We start from the raw sequence: 26,082 nt of genomic DNA, 5'->3' as shown, positions 1-26,082 counted from the left end.
AGATACTGCACAAACTCAACATCCTTTCCCCCCCCTCCACACTGCTCATATTACTGAGAACTCAACATATCTTTGAACATGCCCAAATTTTGATAATATCTAAAGAAATATTTTATTTTGCATTGTATACCCAAAAAGAATGTAGAATTAATGTACACAAAGAAAAATAAAAATAGTCATGCTGGTGCAAAATATATTTACTGACACTGACTAGCAAAGAACAAGACTCAGTTGTTATTCATACTTTTCAGACACACTGCTTGAGTTAAGCAAATTTCAACTAGCTCTGTAGCATTAGTCAGACCCCCAAGCTTAAAATTTTGCATTGTTTAATATTTTCCACTACTGTGAAGGTAAACATAGTCATTAATCCAAAATCTTGGCAACAGCAATGTTTTGTGTGTTACCACCAAGACTGTGGTAAATACATGAGTGCATAGGAAATTTTGATGTTTAATGTTTGAGGGAATGGATAAATAATGTTCTTGAAACATAGTTGAGTGGATGTTTATTCTGTAAATCACCATAACTATTTAAATAAGAAGCTTAGAATGATGTTAAAATATTTTTGAAATAGTCCAAAGTATCTTCAAATATAATTCAAATTTATTTTCCAGCAATCATAAGAATCAAATCATCTTCTCCAGTAAAACAGTATTTTCTCCACCAAAGAAAATGAAGTAATGTTATAGAGTCATTTTTTAAGAGGGACGTATTTGAGAGTAAGCCAAATATCTAAGCCAATACTTGTTTTTAAAAGTAAAAGAAACCAAAAAAAAAGAAAAATAAGTTTCAGTGCTTTCTTATAAGCTTCAGTTTTAATACATGTACTCTAGAAGAAAAAGTAAAACCTAATAATATATAATTCCATTTACTGAATTTTCTATTATTGACATTTTTTAACATGTGTTTGGAGGAATACATATGTTTTGTGATGTTGAGTTATAAAAGATATGTCATATCTATACTCCATTTCCTTTCTTGTTGCTGTGAAAAGATTTATTCAGGATGACCACTTAAGTGAGCCAATGGACAGGTGCCTAATAAACACAGAAAAAAGAAACAATTTCAGGATAACTTTTTAATGTGTCAGGTTGTCTGGGTCCATAAACTAAAGAATGAGAAAGGGTTCCCAGTCCTAATTCCAAAGAAAATGTTTAAAAAACTTTGAATCTCCTAATGGAATCTTATATGGCTAATTTCCTTCTGATGAGGCTGAATTGGCACATATATGCCCCAAATTCTTCAGTAAGAGACAAAGCATTTTCCCAAACCATGTCTTTCTCCATTTTTAATCTGTTTATAAATTTCAGAGATAGAATAGAGAGCTAATTGTGTAGAATATGATGGAGAAATTCAGCCTGAGTCATCTAAATTTCCTGGCTTTTTGATATAATGTAGATTATATTTTCCATTGTGGGGATAATGAATTTTGGGAAACTCTTAAAAATATTCATTTAGGGTAAATAGTATTACGTGGAAAAGATTTGAGGAAATAGAATTTGATATAATTATTATATAAGATTCATGTGGTTCTTTCAAAAACAATGTATATATGAAGTGGCCATCATGTCATGCTTCCCAATAAACTAAAAATATACAAAATGCTGATGATTGAAGACAGAGAACAAAGAGAAAGTAATAATAAAGAACCACTTACCTCCTTTCCTCATTGATTGGTAATCTGGATTTTCTGTCTTTGTAGTAAGAGCTCAGGTAGAAGGTGTTAGACTATGAGACCACATGTAAATAATTTCTTCACTCTGACGTCTTTCTGGTCTTATTTATAAAATGAGGATTGTGTCTATGTGTTTTCTAAGATCCCGTCCCATGTAACTCTGAGTTACCATGGTATATCTCTGTGGTCTCTGGAGGAAATATAATCCCCATGAAATTAGCAGAAGCAAGTAAGATTGATTTTTCAAACATGTGGAAGATCAACACTTCAAAAGGAAAGATTAACTCCTGGCAAAATTTTGCCAGAATTAAAACATACTAAAAGGAGAAGGAACAGATATAAAGGAAGAATCAAATGGAAGGTACCTTGACAAAGCTACTAGAACATATAGAATAGAAAGCATAGAAAGAGCTATTTACTGCAATGTGAGTCTTGACTACATGGATGGAGAGTTTATCATATGTCAAGAAATGTGAAATAAGAACATCTGAGAATAAGACATAAATTGGTATGTGTATCAAACATGAAAAATATAATTGTCATTTTGAATCCAGACCATTCCAGCACAACAGTCAAATGCTGAGAACTGACAATCAGTATCTAAAGAATGTTCAGGGAAGAATACTAGATGTATGTTCTAAACAAGGGCAGCATTCACATAAAAAGAAAGGAAAAAGGCATTTTGACATATACAAGAATTTTTTAAGAAGATAGTATCTCCACCAAAGTCTATTTGGAGATGCTGTCCAGTCAAATAAATAATAAATCAAAATTAAACACACATGAATCAATAGGTCAAAGAATGAAATGACTAGGAGAGAGTTCTGAATCCGGGTAAACATATCATTAAATCTTAATAATTATAGCAACTGGATGCAAAAAAGAATGAAAGTACTTTAATTTTAGAAATAAAAACCAATACATTGAAAAATAATAGAAAGTAAAACTATCATAAAGTGTGCAAAATATTGGAAGAGCTGGCCAGACAGGGAAGGGTATAATAGCCCTTTGTGTTTCACAGCAGGGAATCAAAGGATATTGTTTAATTTCTATAGCTCATAACCAAAAATGTAAGTTTAGACAATACAATCTAAAGATATAGATGTAATCACTCGTAGAAAAAACAATGAATAGACTATACTCCTTCTAAATTAGCAAAGATACAAATGAAAGAATAACAAAAACAAGGATATGTGTATTATAAAAGAAAACAAAAAAAAATGTTTAGATTTAAATGCCTGAAGCTAAACAAAAAATCTGATAAGGCAGTAAATGGAAATTTCACTAAACCAATAGGGTACATCCTGAAAACTTCTAGAGGGAATAAAATAAGCTGTAAATTAATTATATCAGATCAACCTTGTATTTTTCATCAATAAAACTGATGCCAAAAAAATAAACACCTTCAAAATTCGGAGAAAAATAATTTTTTAATCTAGAATTCCATACTCTTGTAGTACATTATATAATTACTGAAAAATATTCACTCCTTCATAGTAATAGGATTATACATCTCTGTCAATTGACCTGTGATTTGCCTGTGCATATGCTGTCATGACACTGACAACAGATTTTGACCGGGTGACATGCTTGGGCAATTGGGATGTGAATGGACATGGTATTTGCCAGATCTGATTTGGAAGCTTTAAATGTTGTTGTATGATTTGGTTTGACATGACCCTGCATCCCTGCCTTCTGCTGTGAGAATGTGCATCCTAGACAGGGGCTATTCTGTCAGCATGGGACTGGGGGTGAGAAGAAATGGAGCCATGCTGAGCTCCTGAGCCACACTGAGCTATGCTGAGTCAAACAGAGCTGAAGCTGATCCACAGCCCTCATGCAACATGAGCCAGAAATAAATATGTGCTATTGTAAATCACTGAGGTTTGGGGATGTTTATTACCATAGCAAAACTGAAAATACAGCCATAAAAATGGCTTTTACCCCTTGAGGAGGGAATTTATTGTATTCTCAACATTCATTCCCTCTTTATCTAAAGTTAACACAGAGATTTTCATTTGGAAACTACTCCTCCAGAATCCATTCAAATAATTTGGGTGATTCTATGCACAATTCCTAACTCCATGAGGGGGGATAAGCCTGTCATGAAGCATTCAACACGTCCTTCCCATTTGGCCAAGCTGACCGAATTGGAAATCTGTACTTGACCCCTTTCACCCACGATAAGCATGTTCAGTAACTTTATGTAGTGGTATGGTTACTAATGTAGACAAATTCTTTCTCTGGACTTAAGCTTAGACAGATAGAAGTCCAGATATTTCAAGAGCCTTTACGAAAAGATAGACTGTTTTAAAGAAGCCAAACATGAAAGTAAAATTAAGACATGGAGAGAGACTGAGCTGTGATGACATTATTAAGAACTTGAATACAACTACTGTATTCCTAGGTGTTTCCTAAACCAGTAAATCTCCTTTTATGATTTAGCCAGTTTGTTAGATTATTTTTTATTCATAACCAAAATAATGTGTATTACTATAGCTCCCATTCACCTTTTTTTTAATTTGATGAATTACTCAAGTTAAGTAAGTGAATCAAGAAAGAGGAAGATCTTGAATTTGAGAAACAGCATAAAACTCAACGAAACAATAGGGAAACAGATGTGCATTTTGTAAAGTAACTGGTCACATGATGGGAAAAATAATTGCCTTCAAGAAAGTTCCAAGAAGGATTTCTTCAAATACGTGTCTCAAACAACAGAAAAAGTTACTAAGAAACTGGAAGAGTAAACAATGTCTATGACTGATTGATTGATTGGTTGATTGTTTTCCCAGTAAGAGAAAAGAAAGGCAGTCAGAAATATCCGACCCTACTACAAATAACTATACAGAAAAGTCACCATTTTTAGTTGATGCAAACTAGAAAGTACATTATTTTGAGAAGCTGATGGAATACAGGACAGGAGGATCCATCTGTCTATTTTGGCAGAAGTTAAATGTATTATCAATATTAACACAATTTTAAGGTAAAATTGACAGAAGTCTAGGAATGGAAAACTTCCATTAAGTAAATAAATATTATAAAAATTTGAGAAATTGAGAAATAGGACTTAAGTATCTTACATTATAACTTTGTCAATTGAAAAGTGTTTATTTTCAGTATTTGTAAATGTGTTTTATAAGTTAGCTAAATTCTCAACTAGCCTGGCAGAGAGTGAATAGATAAGATCATAAAGGAAAGATAAGTCAATAAAAATAAAGCAATATCTAAATCTATCATCTGCAGGTATGAAGGCACTTCTCAGAATAAATAAACTTGGAAATAAAATGATTGCTTTCTTACAAGAAGGCCTGAGAATGCAGAGGGTTAAGAAGGACAGGGGAAATTTACTTTTCATCACACATAATTTTCTACAAACATCTACACCTGGATTTCACACACACTTTTGTTTATTATTTCCCTTGTTAGTAAATAGCTAACTCAACAATTAAAAAAAAGTTTTAATTAAAATGAAATAAAATTTTGAACTACATACAATATGCAAGAATTCACACTGAAAAGCAATCAAACATGAAAATACACAAGAACAAAAAGCACAACCTAAACTCTAAAATTTTTAATAAAAAAACAAACACCCAATTACAAAAATAGACAAAAGTTTTGGAAAGACACTTTGCCAAAAATGTACAGATGATAAGTATTAAGTACATGAAAAAAATGCTCAACATCAGTAGTCATTAGGGAAATTCAAATTAAAGCCACAATGAAATACCACTACAAATCTATTAGAAGGTCTAAAATTAAAATTACTTACCATACCAAGTATGGGAGATACTGTGCAGTAGCTAGAACACTTATACCCTTCTGATGAGAATATAAAATGTTGCAAACATCTTGGAAAACAGTTTGACAGTTTCTTGGAAAGTTAAACACACACCTGGAGCACTTGGGTGGCTCAGTCAGTTAAGCTACTGACTTGGTTTTGGCTCAGGTCATGATCTCATGGTTCATGAAATCGAGTCCTGCACAGGGCTCTGTGCTCAGCAAGGAGTCTGCTTAAAGATTCTCTCCCTCTGCCCCTCCCCTCACTCTCTGTCAAATAAATAAACCTTAAAAAAAAAAGTTAAACATACACATGTCATAAAACCTAGCCATTCCACTCTTAGATATTTATCCAAGTGCGGGTACCGAGGATGCATATGCCCACACAAATGACTTTTACAATAATATTCTTAACAGTTTTCAGCTTTCTATGTAATAGTCAAACACTGGAAACAGGGCTCCCAGAACGACAATCTGAGGAGCTCCTTGAACCTGCTCTTCAGTGAAATAACCATAACAGCAAACATTTTTCTAAAAAGACATATTTAGAAAAATGTTACTATGGCCGACGTCAGAGAAATTACCGCCACTCTTCTGGGATTTTCATGGTTTCAGATCTCACATTTAGGTCTTTAATTCATTATGAGTCTATTTTTGTGTATGGTAAAAGAAACCAGGGAAGAGGTAGGTGGGGGATGGGTGAAATAGGTGAAGGAGATTAAGAGTATGCTTATCATGATGAGCAATGAGTAGTGCCTGGAATTGTTGAATCCCTATATTATATACCTGAAACTAATATGACATTGTATGTTAATTATACTGGTAAATAAATAAATAAATAAATAAATAAATAAATAAATAAATAAAATAAAGACAGAACAAAAAATATTTAAAAAATAAAAATAAAACCAAATAACAACACCCAGTCCTTTAAAGTCACTGGAAACTGTCCTAAGGATATACAACAAGTAAAGAAATATTTATTTAATAAAATCTACTAAATGCCAGTAAGAACAGAGTGACTACGACAATTAACCCACAACCTGCTCCCTCTTTCCCTCAGTATGACAGAAGCTCCATTCTGGTCAGGTGTGACCAAGATAATGGGGCTTTATCTTGCCCCAGATCTGTATAAGATACTCTAGTATCTCCCCAGGAAGAGAAGACTGTAAGCATTTCTCATCCTCCCAAGTTTTGGCTTACAGAGGCTAAATTCCAAACAAATCCAGTCAAGAGGTAGAGGACTCCTTTCCTCACTGAGCTTTCACTCTTTGGGTGGAGGCTTTACTTAGGCAAGGCATATATTAACAAATATAGTCTTTGCCTCAGCTTATTCATGGGGCAGAGGTTTCATGCTGGCCAGCCAAGAAAATCAGAGGCTACGCTCCTCACCCAGCACTTTGTTCATAAAGCAAAGGAGTCACTTCAAGACAAGTGGCCCACTGTCCTCTCTCCCATACCTTTGGAAATGACTGAGCTTTTGCCCATGGAGAGAGGCAGGCCATAAGACCAGAGAGCTTCAAAACACTCCTCAGGTGAACAAACTTCAGTGGGAGTACAGTGTGGGAAATTTAAAGCCTAAAAAGTCACTCTTAAAAACAATGGGAGTTTGGAGAGCAAGCAATTAAGAGGCTGGTAGCTCTAAAAGAACAACAAGGTAAAATACAGGCCAGTTAGTTTATCAGAAGGAACCAGGGGAAGAAACAGCTAAAAATATCCCTGCTACTTTCAGAACAAACCTCAAAGACTGACTTCAGAAATTACCACCCCCACCCCTGCAAAGGGACCTGTTAATTGGATCACACTGTGGAGCAATTTATACCCCAGGGCCTTATAAAGAACAATAGAGAAATCAGCCAGCAATTAGTGGAGCCTAACAGCTGGGTGTAATACCAAGCAAGGCAGACACCTTAGAAGGAAGAACAGGAGAAGAGTCAAAGAGAGCTCTGCTGAAAATCTGTCATTTGTGGATAATATGGCCAAGCCCTACACCCTCTGAGGTGTGACAGAGGTTTCATGCTGCAGGGAAACAGACTTCACAAAAATAGTTGATCCAAATCACTAACCAAATAAACAAACAATAGTAAGAAAGTCCTGAACAGGGGTGATGAGCACCCAGAGTTACTACCATATATTATCTAAATGGCCAGTTTTCAATAAAATATTATGAGACATGCAAAGAAATAGGAAAGTGTGATCCATACCAAAAAAAAAAAAAAAAAGCAAGTAACAGAAACAGTCTGTGAGAGAGCCAGGTGTCTACTTAAGCAGACAAAATCTTCAAAGCAACTATTATAAATATGTTCAAAAAACTAAAGGAAACCATGCTTTAAGAAATAAAGGAAGGAGTTCAACTGGTTGACAATGTGAGGGGCTCCATGGACCTACTTCTCAGTGTAACTGGTGAAAATTATGAAAGAACAATCATTTACATAATTATGTTGAATGAAAAAATACCAGGCAAAATTATGTACTGTAACAGTTTATTTATATAAAACTCTAGAAAATGTAAACTAATCTAAGCTGACAGAAGGCAGATCAGTGGTTGCCTGGCTATGCCAGGGCTGGAAGGGAGGGTGACAGGTGTGATGGAGTAATTACAGGGGATCACGGGGAAACTTTTTGGGGTGATACGTAAATTATTTTGATGGTGGTGATCCCTTCATAAGGGTATACATATGTCAAAATGTGTCAAAGTTTATACCTTAAATATGTATAATTTTTTATGAAAATTCTTAATAAAGCTCTCTTAAAAAGTTGGACAAAAACACAATAGGGAAAAGCTAACAAAAGACTGTAGGGGTCACAATTCAATAGTTTTATCAGAAGAGCATTTAACTCAGGAGATGTCTTTAAAAGCTACCCTCCCATAATACGTACTCCATTATTGTACTACAAAAATTACTGATTTAAAAAAAATTATAGAGGATTAACACTAAAGCATAGAATTAACCCAGCAGGTAGACAGAAACATTTTGAAGTTCTCTATCCATCCTTACACTCCTTTGCCATTTGAGGGTTGTTCTAAATGCAGAATGGTTTGATTACTTGAACATCTGCAGAGATAAATAGTTGTTCCTTTCTCAGACTAGTGTTTATCAAACTGCATAAGAATTCCTGTGCTTATTTTATGTACAAAATAAAATTATGTATATGGGATGTATGACCAACTTAGGGAGGTTTCAAGTGTAATTTGGTTAAGGTGTGATTTCTTTGCCTTACAAACACGAATGCAATCAAAGTCAAAGCCAAAGGCATTAAATCAGACAAAGAGTTACTTTATCATAATGGGTATACAATCAGGATTAAAAGAGTGTAGTAAAGAACTGTTATTCCCTCAAAAAGTTATCAAATATATGGAAAATAATAGCTAGGAATACAAAGAATTAGCAGAAAAATCTAGTAGAAGTTTGAGACGTTTTCTGTCCTTCGTGGTTATTTAAATCTTAAGGAGTGGTCAGATAAATCCAAATGTGCAATAAAGTAAATAAATGATACTTTCAAAAAGCTGATTTTTGTTCATAGTACATTTAGTAATATAAAATACTTTGTATTTATTAGTCACTTAGGTAAAATTTGACATTAATAACCTTGATTTTGGAGATATGTTTGACTCTACTCTGGAGATTGCCTTTTGTGTTAATTTACTGGCATCTGCATTTGCAATCATTAGCATTGGGTTTTGGAATGAAGATCACATCAGACTATAACTATTGCTGCCTAACAAACCCTTCTAACCCTCAGCTGCATATCAAAAAAAAAAAAGGTATTTCATTATTTTTCAGTAATCTGTAAATGGGCTGGTGGTTCTTCTGATATTTTGCCTAGACCCATGTATGCCACTTTATTCAGATGGAGGGTTACCTGGGACTGGAATATGCAGGAAGGCCTTACTTTTCAGGCAGTCAGTACTGACTTTTAGTTGAGGTATCTTAGTTCTTCTGCATGTAGCCTTCCATCCTACAGTATTCTTGACTAGCTTCTGAAATGGTATTCTCAGGGCAGCTCAAAGTGGCCATTAAACACTCTCAAGGCCTAGGCTTAGGAATCATTTTCTATTGGTCAAAGCAAGTCACAAGGTTAGCCCATGTTCAAGCATATGAAGCTAGGCAAGGACAACGCCCTCAAGATTCTTAGAGACCCTTCTGGCAAACAGAGATGGAAAATGAGGCACCGATTTAAATCTCTCAGAGGACTTAACAAAAATCATATTGCCACAGCCTTGATTAGATCTTTGTCCCCTGGGCTCATTTTATGTTGAAGACTTTTTACTGCTAGGCAGAATGATACTTCTAACACAACATGCTCTGGACTGTCTATATTTTTCTAAATTCTAATTGCAAATCATTTCCTTCTTTAGCTCATCTTTTCTTCCAATACCTTATCATTCTCAGCAAATGAAACGAATCTGCACTCTCAATATTCTGACTATGAATATCCTTAATCTGTTCCTGTTTGTTACATATATTTTCCATTTTGAATATGTGTGTTAATTGTTTCACTGCTACATCACATTGATTGCCCTTTCTCTAACCTCCAACAGTTCCTTTGCCATTTTGCATGTCTTTGCTTATAGATTTCTCACAGCTTTTCTAAGTTGTACCTGCCACCCAGGTTCAAGGCACAGTTATTTTAAGGTTATGTTATAGTAGCTCCCAACTTTTAAGTACTGGTTTCTGTTAACTATTGGTACAAAACAAACCACACCACAACTCAGTGGTTTAAACCACAAATATTTATCATTTCTCCTCATCCTATAGGTTGGCAGGTGATTCCCCCACTGTTTTACTTGGCAAACTTTAAGTCTTCTGGAGGACAAACTGGGCTATTTGGGAAGGAAAATAAGTTTTCTTTTACCCCTCTGAGTTCTTGCTGAGGACTTGGTAATAAAAGAGATGAACAAGATTAACAAGGAAAAACAGAATTTTATTAACATGTGTGCATCATATACACATGGGAGATAACAGGGAAAAATGAGTAATTCAAAGAAGCGTCTTAGAGTTCAGACTTAAACAGGGGGAAAAAAGATCTACACCTCTTAGGGGAGAGTAAATGACGATGCAGGGGCCCTTAAAAGAATAGATGAGAGATATGATAGTTTGTGACCGTTTGTCTGGGTGTGGTGTAGACTTAGGTCTTTTTTCCTATAATAAGAGACTATCTTTCCTGGTTGATAAAACTCTCAGGGAGTGAATTTATGACAACTGATCTTCTTTTGGAGGATCTGTTTTTAGGCAAATAAGGGGAGTTCCTAGAAAGCCTCTCCCTGTGTTTGCTGTTTTTCAAGTGCCCACAGTTCAAAATAATCAAAATGCCAAAGTGGCTTGTTTGAGGATGGCCTATGTTGTTACCCTTAGCCATAAGGTACCATATGGCCTCACTCACCTATCTGAAAGTTGGTGCTATGTCCCTTTTGTGACAACATAGTTCTCCAAGTTGTCTCGTACTTTTCAGTGGGCCAGACCACCTTTCTTACATAATGGTCTTGGAGTAGCAATTTGACAGAGTAAAGGCAAATATTGGAAAGCCTCTTGAGGCCATAGCTTCTGAATTCACACAACAGAATTTCCAGTACATTTTATTGTTTAAAGATGTCACAAAGCCAGCCAAGATTCAAGGCATTGAAGAATTAAACTTCATCTTTTCATGCTAGTTGCTATAAAGAATTGGTGGCCTTATTTACTGGAGCACAAAGATTAATAAAGTCACAAAGATGTCTGGAAACATTGTATTCTCACTGATACTAATTTAAAAACACAAATACTAAAGGAAGAATAATCACAATTTTTATCTCTAGCTTTTACAGAAATAAAAATAAATAGTAAACTTCTGAAGAAGAAGAAAACATCTAGTCCTTCCACATAAGTTATATTTTTCTTTATTTTTTCTGTGAATGACTTGACTCAATATTTTGGTTTTAATTTTCTTGAACAACTTAGGTGTTCCAAGGATGAAAACTGTCATAATAAAAGTTTCCTGGCATGGAGAATCATACCTTTCATAATAAAACTGGCAGAGAACAAAAAATACAGATTCTTCATAAAACAGCTTCCTTTGATGTTGCTGAAACACAGGATGGATGACTTGCAGGTGGCACAAAAATTAGTTGGCCTATATACATGTAATTAAGTATACATAGAGAGAATTAAAATCAGTTTAACTCCATCATATGTAGTGTTGGAAAGTAGTCTCATGTCTCCTCTGCATAGAGTCATCATTTTTACATATTCTATCTTAGAGTAAGTTGTTTTTTTGCAATTTGGCTTTGTTTATTCAATATTATGCTTGTGAAGTTTATACACATTGACATGGATGACATTAGTTAATTTGTTTAACTATTTTAATTAAAGTGTCCCATCTTGCATAATATATTTCAAATGGCTTATCCATTTCAGTATTGATAGTATTTCAAAATGTGCCATTATAATAAGCCCTGTTATAAATACTTTATTTATATGTCCTTGCTTACATTTGCAAAATTTTGTCAAGGAGTGGAAATGCTGTTGTGGGATAGGAACATATTCAAGTATCCTAGATATTGCCAAATTCTTCTCTCAATGATTTTGACACATTACATTCCTACCCACCCAAAGTGTACAGCTGTTCCAGGAGGTCCACATCATCTCCCAACACTTGAAATTGCTGGATATTTTGGTTTTTTTATTTAAATGTGTGAACTAATGTTTCATGGTTTTTAATGGGAATTTCCCTTATAACCATTGGTCTTGGGTTGTTTGCCCTTTTCTTATTGATTTATCATTCTTTATATAGTCTTCTTGCCATTTCATCATCAGTCATGTATGTTACATTAGTCTCTTAGGCTGTGACTTGAATTTTAATATCAGCCTTAAGTAATTCTAAGCAGGTGGCCTATGGATCACACTTTGAGAAAAAATATTCATAGCTTGGAGTTAAAGATAATGTTTTTAAAATATTAAGATTCATCTGGAAATTAAATAACAGAGGTATGATAAATATTTCTTCTCTGTAATCTAATCATCCTCATAAAAGTATATTTATGATATAGTAATGATAAATGATTAATTGACTTGTTCATAATTTTGTGTCTTGAGGGGCATCATACTACTATGCCCAGTAAGTAATATTTGTGTAGACTTAAAAGTCCTCACTATTTTCAGGGTATTCCAATGCAAATAAAGAATATTGATTTAAACTCATTCATTTATTGAACAATGATTGATCTGGGCTTCTGCACTCAGGATAGAGTGAAGAGGATACACAACTTGCTCACTAGTAACTTTCTGTCTGGAAGGAAAAAAAAACCTAAAATATGAATACTTTGAGTACAGTTTGTGTAATGCAAGTGCTGTTACTGAAGACATAATAGGACCACTTATGTAAAATTATGAGGTCAACTAATGAATGGGAGATGGTACCTAATTTGATCCTTAAAGTCTAAAGTGACATTAATTGGTCAAGTGTTTCAAAATCACCCAGATTATCTCTATCTCTTGCGACTCTTTTACAAATATAAGATTTAAAGGTATCACTATGGATCTACTGAATCCAAATCCTTGAGGTTGGGTACCTGGAATATGTTTTTTTGAAACTTCCTAGGTGATTTTAAAAGTCAGCTATTTTGGGGTGCCTGGGTGGCTCAGTCGTTAAGTGTCTGCCTTCGGCTCAGGTCATGATCCCGGGGTCCTGGGGTTGAGCCCAGCATCGAGCCCCGCATCAGGCTCCCTGCTCTGTGGGAAGCCTGCTTCTCCCTCTCCCACTCCTCCTGCTTGTGTTCCCTCTCTGGCTGTCTCTCTCTCTGTCAAATAAATAAAATCCTTTAAAAAAAATCAGCTATTTTGTTGGAACTATTAAGTTAGATAAATAAGAGGTAAAAGCCATTCTCAGCATAGAAACAGGAGAGGGAAGATGTGAAAGTATGATTAACCTGAGCATGTTTTGAGGATTGCAAGTAGATCCTTGGATGGCTGTCATGAAGAGTGTGACTGGGAACATGGTAGGAGAAAAGCTTAAAAGCTAAGCACAAACCAAATGGGCAATGCAATTAGTAAAGAATATGACATATAATAGGTGCTCAATAAATATTTACTAAATGATGAATAAATCAATAAATAGGTGAGTCATTATGACTTTACATGCCTTGGTCAGAGTTACATGTTTATCTTGAAGCTTATGAGGAACCAATGACAGACTTCAAGGAGGGGAGTGGAAATCAACATTAAATGAACACAAATGAAATACTGTAAAATGACAAAAAAAAAAAAAAAAAAGCCCATATCTTCATATCCCTTTCATGAAGATGGCACCGAAAGCTAAGAAGGAAGCCGCTGCCCCTCCCAAAGCCGAAGCCAAAGCAAAGGCTTTGAAGGCCAAGAAAGTGGTGCTGAAAGGTGTCCACAATCACAAAAAAAAGAAGATCCGCATGTCACCTACATTCCGATGACCCAAGACACTGTGTCTGTGGAGGCAGCCCAAATATCCTCGAAAGAGCACCCCCAGGAGAAACAAGCTTGATCACTATGCCATCATCAAGTTCCCCCTGACTACTGAGTCAGCCGTGAAGAAAATAGAAGACAGCAACACACTTGTGTTCATTGTGGATGTCAAGGCCAATAAGCACCAGATCAAACAGGCTGTGAAGAAGCTCTACGACATTGACGTGGCCAAGGTCAACACCTTGATCAGGCCTGATGGAGAGAAGAAGGCATATGTTTCACTGGCTCCTGACTATGATGCTTTGGATGTTGCCAACAAAATTGGAATCATCTAAACTGAGTCCAGCTGGCTAAATCTAAATATAAATTTTTTCACCAAAAAAAAAAAAAAAAAAGCCCATATCTTGTTTTAGTTTCTTAAAGACTCTCTGGAGTTATGACCAGCATCAATAAGTGATGGTTTTCCCAATTCTTATTAATCTTCTCTTGAAAGTACTTAGACTTAGTACAACTGCCAATCAAATTTCACTAAACCCATTGACAGAAGAAGCAATTTAAATATGACACAGAAAGGACTGACTGTCCTATTTTCCACCTGTTTTGAGAAATATGACATGTACCACAGGGGGAAAATAATCATAATTTTCTGTCATTGTAATGAATAATTTATTTTTTATTTTTTTTAAAGATTTTATTTATTTATTTGACAGAGAGAGACACAGCGAGAGAGGGAACACAAGCAGGGGGAGTGGGAGAGGGAGAAGCAGGCCTCCCGTGGAGCAGGGAGCCGGATGCGGGGCTCGATCCCAGGACCCTGGGATCATGACCTGAGCAGAAGGCAGACGCCCAACGACTGAGCCACCTGGGCGCCCCTGTAATGAATAATTTAAACATATAAATGATACTCTGAATATTTTATTTTATAATGGAGCATATCATCTCTTTTGGTTTTGACAGCATGTCTTTTTCCCCCAAATTCAATTTTTGAAATGCTATACCTTCGAAGAGCACTTAGCTGATTACAAAAGTAGGAAAAAAAATCCTCCTAGCCCTTCATGAATAGTAGGTAGAAAAAGAAAATAGGAAGGAAAAACAGAGGAAGGGAAAGAAGAGATGACTAGTGGGAACCACAGTCACCATGAACTTTAATTAATGCACTTTTCAATGTGCCTCCAGCGCTCTGCTGTGAAAGAGCAGCTTAGAATCCAAGGTATGTGATTTAGTCATTTGGAGTGACTCCCCCCCTTGGGACTGAAGCCATTTTAAAGATAAATCACTTTAAGTATGCCAGAGAAAGCAGCCTCAGAGAGCAGATGCCCAGGAGGAGTATGAAATTAACTTAGGACCCAAGTAAGTGAAGGACTAGGGGAATTTGGTCCTGCAAACCAAACAGGGCTGGGCCCAGAACAGAGACTGTGGTCATCAAATCTTTATCTTCAAGCTAGCTGTTACCTGGAAAATATGAGTTACCATTAGTATTAACACTCTAAGATGAATCTCAAACTTCTCATTGCAATTTAAAAGGCCTTTCTCAATCTGCCTTCAGACTCTCTCCTTCAGACATCTCCTCATCTTTTGCCTCTATTCTCGTAAAGCTTTACAATGTTCTCAGCTACAACACATGATCTGCCTCTAGTTGCTACATCTTTTTATATGCTCTTCCCTTTGCCTGGGGAACATTTTTAAAAATCTCTTTTATACTGAGATAACCGTTACTTGTTTTTCAAACATATCTGCCTTCATTTACACTAAAATGGGCCGTATGTTTTCTGCATATTCTCATAGTTCTCAGTGCTCTTTGCAGATCAATTTATTCAATTTATTTAATTAAAGATGCTCCACTTTATTCTAAACTTGAGATCATCAGTTCAACACCTTTAGGGGGCTGGTGGGGGATACAACTAGCAGAGGACCAGGTATAATAAATAGAGAATGGCAGAATTATGGATTTAGATGTGGCATGTCCTTCACAAAAGAACTCTTATTTTTTAAAAGATTTTATTTATTTATGAGAGAGAAAGAGAGGGAGCAGGGGGAGGAGCAGAGGAAGAGGGACAAGCAGACTCCTCACTGAGTGTGGAGCCTGATGTGGGGCTCAATCTCAGGACCCTGAGACCATGATCTTTTTATAATTATTGTAAATAGAACTGAAACCAAGAGGAGAATGCTTAACTGACTGAGTCACCCATGCACCCCCACAAAAGAACTTTAATACTCTGCTTTTCTTATAACTTTCCTTGACAAACAAAATACAAAATACAAAATATAAAAAAAATCCTAAGTCAAATGTAGTTTGTTTTACAGCTACTACTTTCTTGAAATCACATTATCATATGTTTCTTTGTGTTTTCATTTTACAACATAAAGCTGGCACAAAAGTGGGATTCATAAATATGAACCAATAGAAAAAACATGACTGAATGAATGGATGGGATTATTCCTGATCTCCAGGAGTCCCAACTTTCTTGGTTCCACTTAAAGATATTTTAGTTAGTTGATAGACTGAGAAGTGCTGCAGAGAAATGAAAGTATGTGAGGATGACTTTTAAATATTTAGTATCAGATAGATACAAGGTTAGGACCTTGAATATGCAAGTTACACATCTTGAGGTTCTTAACAAGAACTAGTCTTTAAAAAATACTAATTTCTAACCCTAAAAAATAATATGCTAGATTTCTAGCAATGGAATAATTAGTATTTGTTAAGATAGTTTCCTCTTTATCTTTCTTATTAAATTATAATTTTTCAAAAGTAATTCTAGCAAAGTAGGATACTATTCATATTTCATATCTCATATTCTCAAAAGTCAGCATTTTGGTGTTGACTTTTTAATCCAACTCCTCTGTATCCAACTTTATTTTGAAGATTTTTTTATAATTATTGTAAATAGAAAACTATAACTAAAAATTTTAAAAAGTATTAAATTCGAACTGGATATTGTTATCTGTTGAAGATTCTGAACTGAGCTATGTTCTCATCATAAAGGACAATTAGCAAATATTAAAGAGGTATTTTTTTTTTAAGATTTTATTTATTTATCTGACAGAGAGAGAGATAGCGAGAGAGGGAACACAAGCAGGGGGAGTGGGAGAGGGAGAAGCAGGCTTCCCGCGGAGCAGGGAGCCCGATGCGGGGCTCGATCCCAGGACCCTGGGATCATGACCTGAGCCGAAGGCAGACGCTTAACGACTGAGCCACCCAGGCGCCCCTAAAGAGGTATTAACTACATATTCCAAAAGTAAAAAATAAATAAAAGGATTAAGAGAGTAGAAAATTGAATACCCCTCATCATGTGAGTCAATGTTATTTAATGCCATGTCTTTTGTTACAACTCAAATAATTTCAGGTACAACCAGGGGTATGCATTCCACATTTTGAAACTATAGGGCCCAAATGTAAACCACTGATCTAGCATAACTAAATTAGGCTCTTGGACCCAATTCCAATATGTGTGTGCAGAGGCTTCCCCACACTGACAAGGAACTCTTGGACACTGTCTGGGTGTCCTGCAATACAACTCAATTCTGACACTATTTACCTGGAGAAAGCATAAGATTCCACAGATTAAGGGTTCAGTCCTACAAGACTACACACACCCCTTACCCTGCTCAAGATTCCAATCTCAAATTCAGGTTGTTGTACTTCTGACCAGGTGGCTCTAAGTCAAAGGTTCCCATGACACCCTTGTCAGGTTTTATTAGTTTGCTAGAGCAGTTCACAGAACTCAGAGAAACCTTTTACTTACTAGATCACCATTTTATTATAAAAAGATACGACTTAGGAAGAGCCAGATGGAAGAGAGGCACAGGGCAGGATATGGGGAGAATGTACAAAACTTCCATACCCTCTCCAGGTGCGCCACTCTCCCAACACCTACATGTGTTTACCAACCCAGAAGCCCTCTGAACCTGGTCTTCTTGGGTTTTTACAGGGGCTTAATTACATAGTCATGATTGGTTAAATCACTGGACATTGGCAATTGATTAAACTCTGTCCTCTCCCAGGAGATAGTGGGTGGGACTAAAAGTTTCAACCTTCTAGTCATGTGGTTAGTTCTCCAGCTACCAGCCCCCAACTTCCCTCCTTTCTAAGTCACCTCATTAACATAGCAAAAGACACTTAGGTGACTCTCAACACATAGGCTATCCCAAGGGTTTTGGGAGCTGTGAGCCAGGAACAGTGGTGAAGACCAAATATATATGAGAGATATATTTTGGTCATCTAAAAGACTATATAAATATATTTCTTATAAATCACAATATCTTAATGACATTTACCCTTTGTAGTTTTATTATGTTGGCTCTTAGTTTCTCTTTTCTGAGAAAGGTATCTTACTGCTTAGACAGATAGTAAGAGTGTGTAACTGGGATTCAGGGCCCAAGAACACCTGAGCTCCAGGGGTCCCAAACAGATCAGGTTTGACCAACTCACCACTGACAAATTTCAAAGTCCAGGATAAGTGGTGGTGAAATAAGAAAGGAATTTATTTCAGCGAGACCAACACCAGAAAGACGGTAGACTAATGTCTCAAAGACTGTCTCCAAAGTGCTGAAAATACTAGTTTTGTATAGGGAAAATGTGGGACAAAAGTCAGTGGGGTACTGAAACTTGGCAGTAAATGTCAGGTAAATCATTGTCTGGGGATCAGCCATGTGGGGTGTGAGAAGAAGAACTTAATCAATTTAGGAAGTACAGACTGAGGTCTAAACCCAGGGAGTTGAAGTCCTCTTTTTTTTTTTCTTATTTATGTTAATCACCATACATTACATCATTAGTTTTTGATGTAGTGTTCCATGATTCATTGTTTGCGTATAACACCCAGTGCTCCATGCAGAACGTGCCCTCTTTAATACCCATCACCAGGCTAACCCATCCCCCCACGCCCTCCCCTCTAGAACCCTCAGTTTGTTTCTCAGAGTCCATAGTCTCTCATGGTTCATCTCCCCCTCCGATTCCCCCCCTTCATTTTTCCCTTCCTGCTACCTTTTTTTTTTTTTTAACATATAATGTATTATTTGTTTCAGAGGTACAGGTCTGTGATTCAACAGTCTTACACAATTCACGAAGTTCTCTTTAATCGAGACGTTATCTCCTTCTGAGTGTCCATGCACACACCAGAAACAGATAGGATTAATTAAGTACCTATGTCACTAATAAGAAAGGAGAAGGGATCTAGCAGAGGATTTATACCTCCCTTATATTCCCTTGATTGTTTCATAATGTGGCTACAATTTAGGTTTTTTTTTTCATTATTTTAACTTACTTTTTTTTTTTTTTCCCTTTAGGGAAGGAGTGGGGAGGGAGAGAGAGAGGGAGAATCTTAAACAGTCTCCATGCCCATGTGGAGCCTGACACAGGGCTCAATCTCACAACCCTGAGATCATGACTTGAGCCCAAATCAAGAGTTGGATTCTCAGCTGAGCCACTCAGGTGCCCCTTAACTTACTTTTCTTGGGAAACTATACATGTGGTCTTCCTTAAGCAAACATTTTGCTGAAAGCACATTATGCATTTGCCTGTCCATCAGTCCATGATCACCTTAGCCATTTCCGGGGTCAGGAAACTGAATTAATTCAAGGACTCAGTGAAATAAACAAAGCAGATCATTAGTTCTAATGTTAAGTAGTACTAATTAGCTCTCCTAGAATGAATGATTTATGAAGGTAATCAATTCCAAAGGAATGAGGTTGATTTACCCAGAATATACCTCCCTCAGATTACTTATTTCCTTTTGGTTATTTGATGGAAGCTGGCTATTCATGTTCATTTTAACCAGGTTTCAGAGGTAAGAAAATATTGTAGGTAGAAGGAGAATGGAGTAAATAGGATTAAGCTTGAAGAAAAGCTGGAGAGACACATGGTCTTGTAAACCCCAAGAGGGAGAAATGCTGCCACCAAGATGTGGCATTAATTTATTTACTCACAACAATTTGCCATTAGCTGACAACAAAACCACCACAGCAGAACGTGACATGCTCCTTCATTTCTAGGTGTTTGATAGACACAGAAGATTCGAGCAGATTTTAGCTCCGTCATTTAGTCCTTTTTCATACAGCCACCACATATGCATCGTTGTGATGGCAGCAAGCACTTTATATCATAGTTTTTTCATACAAAATTCTGTACACAATAGATTTTTAATAAAGATATTTCATTAGTAATGCAGAGCAGACTTCCAGGCAAGAGTTTGACTTAAGCTTCTGAACAGGATATTTCAACTCTGCCATCTACTAATTCCCCCACTATTCTCACAAAATAAAGTTTTTAGGATTTCCATGTATATCATGAAATATTTCATTTGAGTGCCACAACTTATTATACCATTTTCAAAAGGCTTTGTGGGGTTTACCTCAAGGTATTCCACTGACAAAATGATTAAGTATTCTTGTAGTACTCATTCTCAATACCTGAAAATTTGGGTAAAATTCAGGGAGAAGTTTCAAAATTGAATTATAAAATACAATCTAACCTTAAACAATTGAAAAGGAAATAAGAGGCATAAAAGATTTTTTTTTAATTATCTCTTAAATATAAGCCCACATCACTATAACCTTTAAAAAAGATGGTTTCATAATTTTCTTAAAATATTCCCTCACTTTCACTACATGTGGTGAATTTTCTTAAAATATTCCCTCACTTTCACTACATATTTCAGTCTAAAGCTATATTTTGGATAGAGTAATTTTCTACACATAAAGCTAAAATAATTTTATATGTTGTTCAAGATTATACCAAAAATGCAATTCATCGAGACAGCTAACTGATAAAACATATATCTGATGCAAAAGTCTTTTTCTTGGGGCACCTGGGTAGCTTAGCCGGCTGGGCGTCTGGCTTTTGATTTCGGCTCAGGTCATGATCTCAGTGTCCTGGGATCGAGCCCTGCTGCGGGATCTGCACTCAGCACAAAGTCTGTTTGTCCTCCCTCTGCTCCTCCCTCTACTTGCATGCTCTATCTCTAAAATAAATAAATAAAATCTTATTTAAAAAAGTCTTTTTCTTCAAGTCTTTACCTTCAAATTTAGGAGACTTTAGGTCTCTTAAGGTTTTTACCACAGAAGTTCAAGAGACTGAGATTCCACCTTGAATGCTAAAATGTTAAGAGTGTAACTTATAGTTCTATAATTTAAAAAACATTAAAAGAGCTCAAAACCTTATATTTACCCACAATAACTATTTTAGCAGTTTATCCCCAACTTTCCCAAAAGTTACCTATTCATTCTTTTAAGCATCTTGCATCATGTCTGGATGGTAGAAACAAGCTAAATTCAGAGACTGAGAATATTTTTTCAAAGTATATCTTTATTCTTTCCTTACAGGCAAAAAGCATGGTCCAGTTACCCCTTGTATTGCAGTTAGGAATGTGTGTGTGTGTGTGTGTGTGTATTCGAGTACAAGTATGCATCTCTCTGTTTTGTTGTTCCTAAGGGGACACAGTTCCTCTCTGGGAGGAACTCTTTTGTTTCTAGGTACATACAGTATTTTCAGGACATTTGGCTTCACTCATCTTGAAATCGTCTATCCTCAACTCTTAGGAAATGAAGTTTCATGTAAGTACTCTTAGCCAAAGAGGACAATATGTCAAAGCATAATGACTTTTTGGTGGTAACTGATTACTAGGTAAGGTAAAAACTAATGTGAATGAAAGCTAATGTTATTTAGATACCTGGAAGTATTTTTGGATTTTTTTTCATGTTTTATTATGTGCTGAATAAATTCTTGAGAAATGTATGCTCAAAGAACTTCAGGAAGTTTTACCACTTTCATTATCAAAGGTGCCAATATAATACTTTCAGTGAGCCTCTTTCCTAAAAGTAACTTTCAGGCAGCAGGTTGCTTCTTCTTTGTGTTATACCACTGAACAAATCCCTAAAAAACAATATATTCTAAAAACAATCTCTAAAAAACAATTCTAAAAAGCGATCTCTCCATATTTTTAACATTTATATTTCACATTGGATATCAGCAGTGAGAATAAAATCTATCAACCTCAAAAGTTTATAGTTTGATTTGAGTAAAATGCCACAGATGTTGACAATGAGTTATTACCAAAGAATATTTTTTTTCTTTTTCAAGTTTTTATTTAAATCTAGTTAGTTAACATATAATGTGAAATTGTTTTCAGGAGTAGAATTTAGTGATTCATCACTTACATATAACACCCAGTGCTCAAATTGACAGGTGCCAAAGATATTAATAAGGGTCAATTTCTACCCAACATTTCAAGAAAGCTCAAATTATGTAATTCCATAGACCTGATAGATATGATTTTGCTTTCAATATTCACAGATTCTGTCCTTGAAGATTGATTTGTCACTATAATTGCTACTGATTTTCTGATCATTGCTCCTTTTCTAGATTTGGCAGGTCTACCTTGTATGGAGACTAGAGCTTATTTAAATGAGGTAAGAGTCACTTTTGAACAAGGACTTATGGCCTCAAAATAATGAATATGTACTATGGAAGTAAGAAATGAAGTACTTCAGAGCTAGAATAACACAACTGATATTTCGATACTATGATACCTATCTATTTTATAGATAATCTAGCATATAAATCCTTTTTTAAAATTTTTTAAATTTTTATCTTTTTATTTTTAGTCAGGGCAAAGGATCCATAAAAGTTACCCAACTCATTCAAAATCACAAGGCTACTTGTGGTAGGCAGTGTTAGAAGCCAGGTGTCTTGGTTAACAGGAATCCTTTTAACTAAAACAGTAGATGATTTACAGTGTTTACAGTGGTCATCTATTAAAAATGTAGTAACTTATCCATACAACCAATCATCCAGTGGACATTATTCTGAACTTGTTTTTACACTGTACAAGATATTTGATTAGTCTCAGGGAGAGTTTACAAGATTAAGATGTTTCAAGTAGAATGGGTTATTCATGAAGAAGGAGGCCAAATTCATCCAGGAATTTGAAAATAAATAAATCTCCAAAGAAAAACACCAATTTTGAGTGATTTAAACAAAGAATAATTTCTTCTATTTAAATCCACATCCAATTTTAATAGACTTAGTTTTCTATTATAAAGTACATTTGCATTTTCCCTAAATGAAATGATGTGATGTCCTAGATTTGCTTCACAATAATCTAGTATGGGTTACAATGGGAGGGAGTGCGGGTATAGAGGAAACAAGATTAGTGATGGATAACAGTTCAAGTGTTTTTATAATAATGAATTAAAAGATGTATATTTCTCCATGTCTTTTAATGTTATTTGGGTTTTTCCTAATCAAACAATAGAGATCTGCAGGGAATCATCTTAAAACAGGCATAGACCCATTGTTTAGCTCACATCACATCTTCCTAACTGCCTTCTCCCATATTGGGCCCCTCTGCATTCATATTTTTAAAATGCTACCTGACATAGAAACAACATAAATGTCTTCTTATTTTGGCATTTGTTTTAATTTTTCTGTATCTTTCAGATTTTCCAACGGTAGGGTGAATAAATAACACATGTTCTACTTACTCTCAGCCAACTGTAAGATGTGAGAAACGCTGGAGATGAAAGCACTTTGCAATCTGTGAAGAGTTAAAAAAATGTTAGTCGCCATTATGATAAAGGTCATGATAGTGAAGATGATGATAATTGCTCTAACACGTTTTCTTTCTATTTTATCTTATACAACTGAATATGCAATTTAAGTTACTAAAGCTGTGTTGATGTTGATTAGTTGCCTATAGCAATGTAGTAAATCAGTGGAATTCTGAATTTTGATAATGACTTTCATTTAAATTATGTGAACATTGGTAAGTTTCAAATCTGCATTTGAATATTCTTTGTTACACCTAGACAAAAGTTAAAAAAGAAAGAAAACACCATTTTATTAGATCTCAAGATAGCATGTGACTCATCTTAATTTTGAATTTTTTTTTTTTAAATCCTAGAGTATTTCTGGCTAACTGGGAGGCTAGAGGCCTTCTATTAAAGGTCATTATTTATATGAATGAAAAGGTTAACACTTGTATTAATTTTATATTCTATCTTAATTCTTATCCTCAGAAGCTCAGGTACCAGTTTTTAAATGTGTTTTTCATACTTCAATTTATGGGAATTTTCTAAGCTACCTAAAGTTTATTCTCAAGGAAAGAAAGTAAAATCTTTTCCTCTATCCATTTCATGCCTTACCCAGTTATCTTTCCAAATAACCGTAATTCCTTTATGGAATCAAACTGTAATAATAGCTATTCTACAATGATGTAGTGATACAATTGTTGACAATCCACTTTCACCATCCTCAATGCTACTTTACTTGATATAATGTAATATGAAGAAGAGCCCGAATATGTATATTTCACAGTGAAATCATTTATTTCTAATTTAAAAACACTAAGAGGATTATTAAAATTCATATTTTAAATGTATGAATTTATATTAGGTAACAAATATAACTCTATTAAGGGAGATGAAGTGAAGTCAAAATAGTAAGACAGTGTCAAAGTTAAATTACTCAACCTGCAATTAGCTCCAAAAAGTGAGTAGGATTTTTTTTAAACCTAAATTAAATAACTGACTGATTCAGTTCACATCATAATTGTTACTGCCTAAAAGTTTGAAAAAAAGTTAAAAGAACTTGTTCTTACTTTGCAATACTATAATTCCCTTCTTTTAAATATATTTTTTATTCCATAACTATATGGTCAATTAATCTTTGACAAAGCAGGAAAGAATATCCAATGGGGAAAAAACAGCATCTTCAACAAATGGTGCTTTTGGACAGCAACATGCAAAAGAATGAAACTGGCCACTTTCTTACACCATACACAAAAATAAATTCAAAATGGATGAAAGACCTAAATGTGAAACAGGAAACCATAAAAATGCTAGAGAAAAACACAGGCAGTAACCTCTCCGAAATCGGCTGTAGCAACTTCTTTCTAGATATGTCTCTGGAAGCAAGGGAAACATAAGCAAAAAATAAACTATTGGGACTTCATCAATATAAAAAGCTTCTGCACAGTGAAGGAAATAATCAACAAAACTAAATGCAACCTACGGAATGGGAGAAGATATTTGCAAATGACATACCTGATAAACAGTTTGTATCCAATATATATAAAGAACTCATAAAACTCAACATCCAAAAAACAAATAATCCAATTAAAAATGGGCAGAAGACATAGACATTTTTCCAAAGAAGATATGCAGATGGCCAATAGGCATATGAAAAGATGTTGAACATCACTCATTATCAGGGAAATACAAATCAAAACTACAATGAGCTATTACCTCGCACCTGTCAGAATGGCTAAAATCAACTACACAAGAAGCTATAGGTGCTGGTGAGGATGCAGACAAAGGGGAACCCTTTTGCACTATTCGTGGAAATCCAAACTGGTGGCAATCAGTGTGGAAAACAGTAGGCAGATTCCTCAAAAAGTTAAAAATAGAGCTACCCTTCATCCAGTAATTGCGCTACTAGGTATTTACCCAAAGAATACAAAAATACTAATTCAAAGGGATACACATACCTCAATGTTTATAGAAGCATTATCTACAACAGCCAAATTATGGAAACAGCCCAAATGTCCATCAATTGATGAATGGATCAAGAAGATGTGGTGTATATATATATGGTATATATGTATATATGGAATATTAACCATAAAAAATCTTGCCATTTGCAATGACATGGATGCAGTTACAGAGTATTATGTTAAGTAAAATAAGTCAGACAGAAAAAGATAAATACCATATGATATCACTCATATGTGGAATTTAAGAAACAAAACAAATGAGCAAAGGGAAAGAAAGGAGAGAGAAAGACAAACCAAGGAACAGACTCTTAACTATAGAGAACAAACTGATGGTTACCAGAGTGGAGGTTAGCAGGGGCATGAGGGAAATGGGGATTAAGGAGTGTACTTGTCATGATGAGCACCGGGTGATGTAAGGAATTGTTAAATCACTACATTGTACACCTGAAACTAATAAAATACTATATGTTAACTAACTGGAATTAAAACAAAGACCTAAAAAATAAAAGTAATAAAATATGTATGTATATTTTTTAATCTAATTAAGATATTTTAATAGACAAAAACTAGAAATATAACAGATTTAAATATGTTACTATATTTTCATACTTACATCTCATCTTAAATAACTAAATACATCTAATAGCAAAACCTCTACCACGATCTCATTGTTTTGCCTCCCCAGAAACATTGTCCAATGTCAGCCTATACCCTTTCTGTG

General features: G+C 35.1%; 1 pseudogene; it reads left to right on the top strand.

Moving 5' to 3' along the window:
* Positions 1 to 13,715: 13,715 nt before the first annotated feature.
* LOC118548072 (large ribosomal subunit protein uL23 pseudogene) lies at positions 13,716 to 14,267 on the top strand (annotated as a pseudogene).
* The last annotated feature ends 11,815 nt before the right edge of the window (positions 14,268 to 26,082 follow it).

Source organism: Halichoerus grypus, chromosome 6 (assembly GCF_964656455.1).
Source record: "Halichoerus grypus chromosome 6, mHalGry1.hap1.1, whole genome shotgun sequence".
NCBI classification, from domain to species: Eukaryota; Metazoa; Chordata; class Mammalia; order Carnivora; family Phocidae; genus Halichoerus; species Halichoerus grypus.
This window is presented reverse-complemented; position numbering and strand designations above follow the sequence as displayed.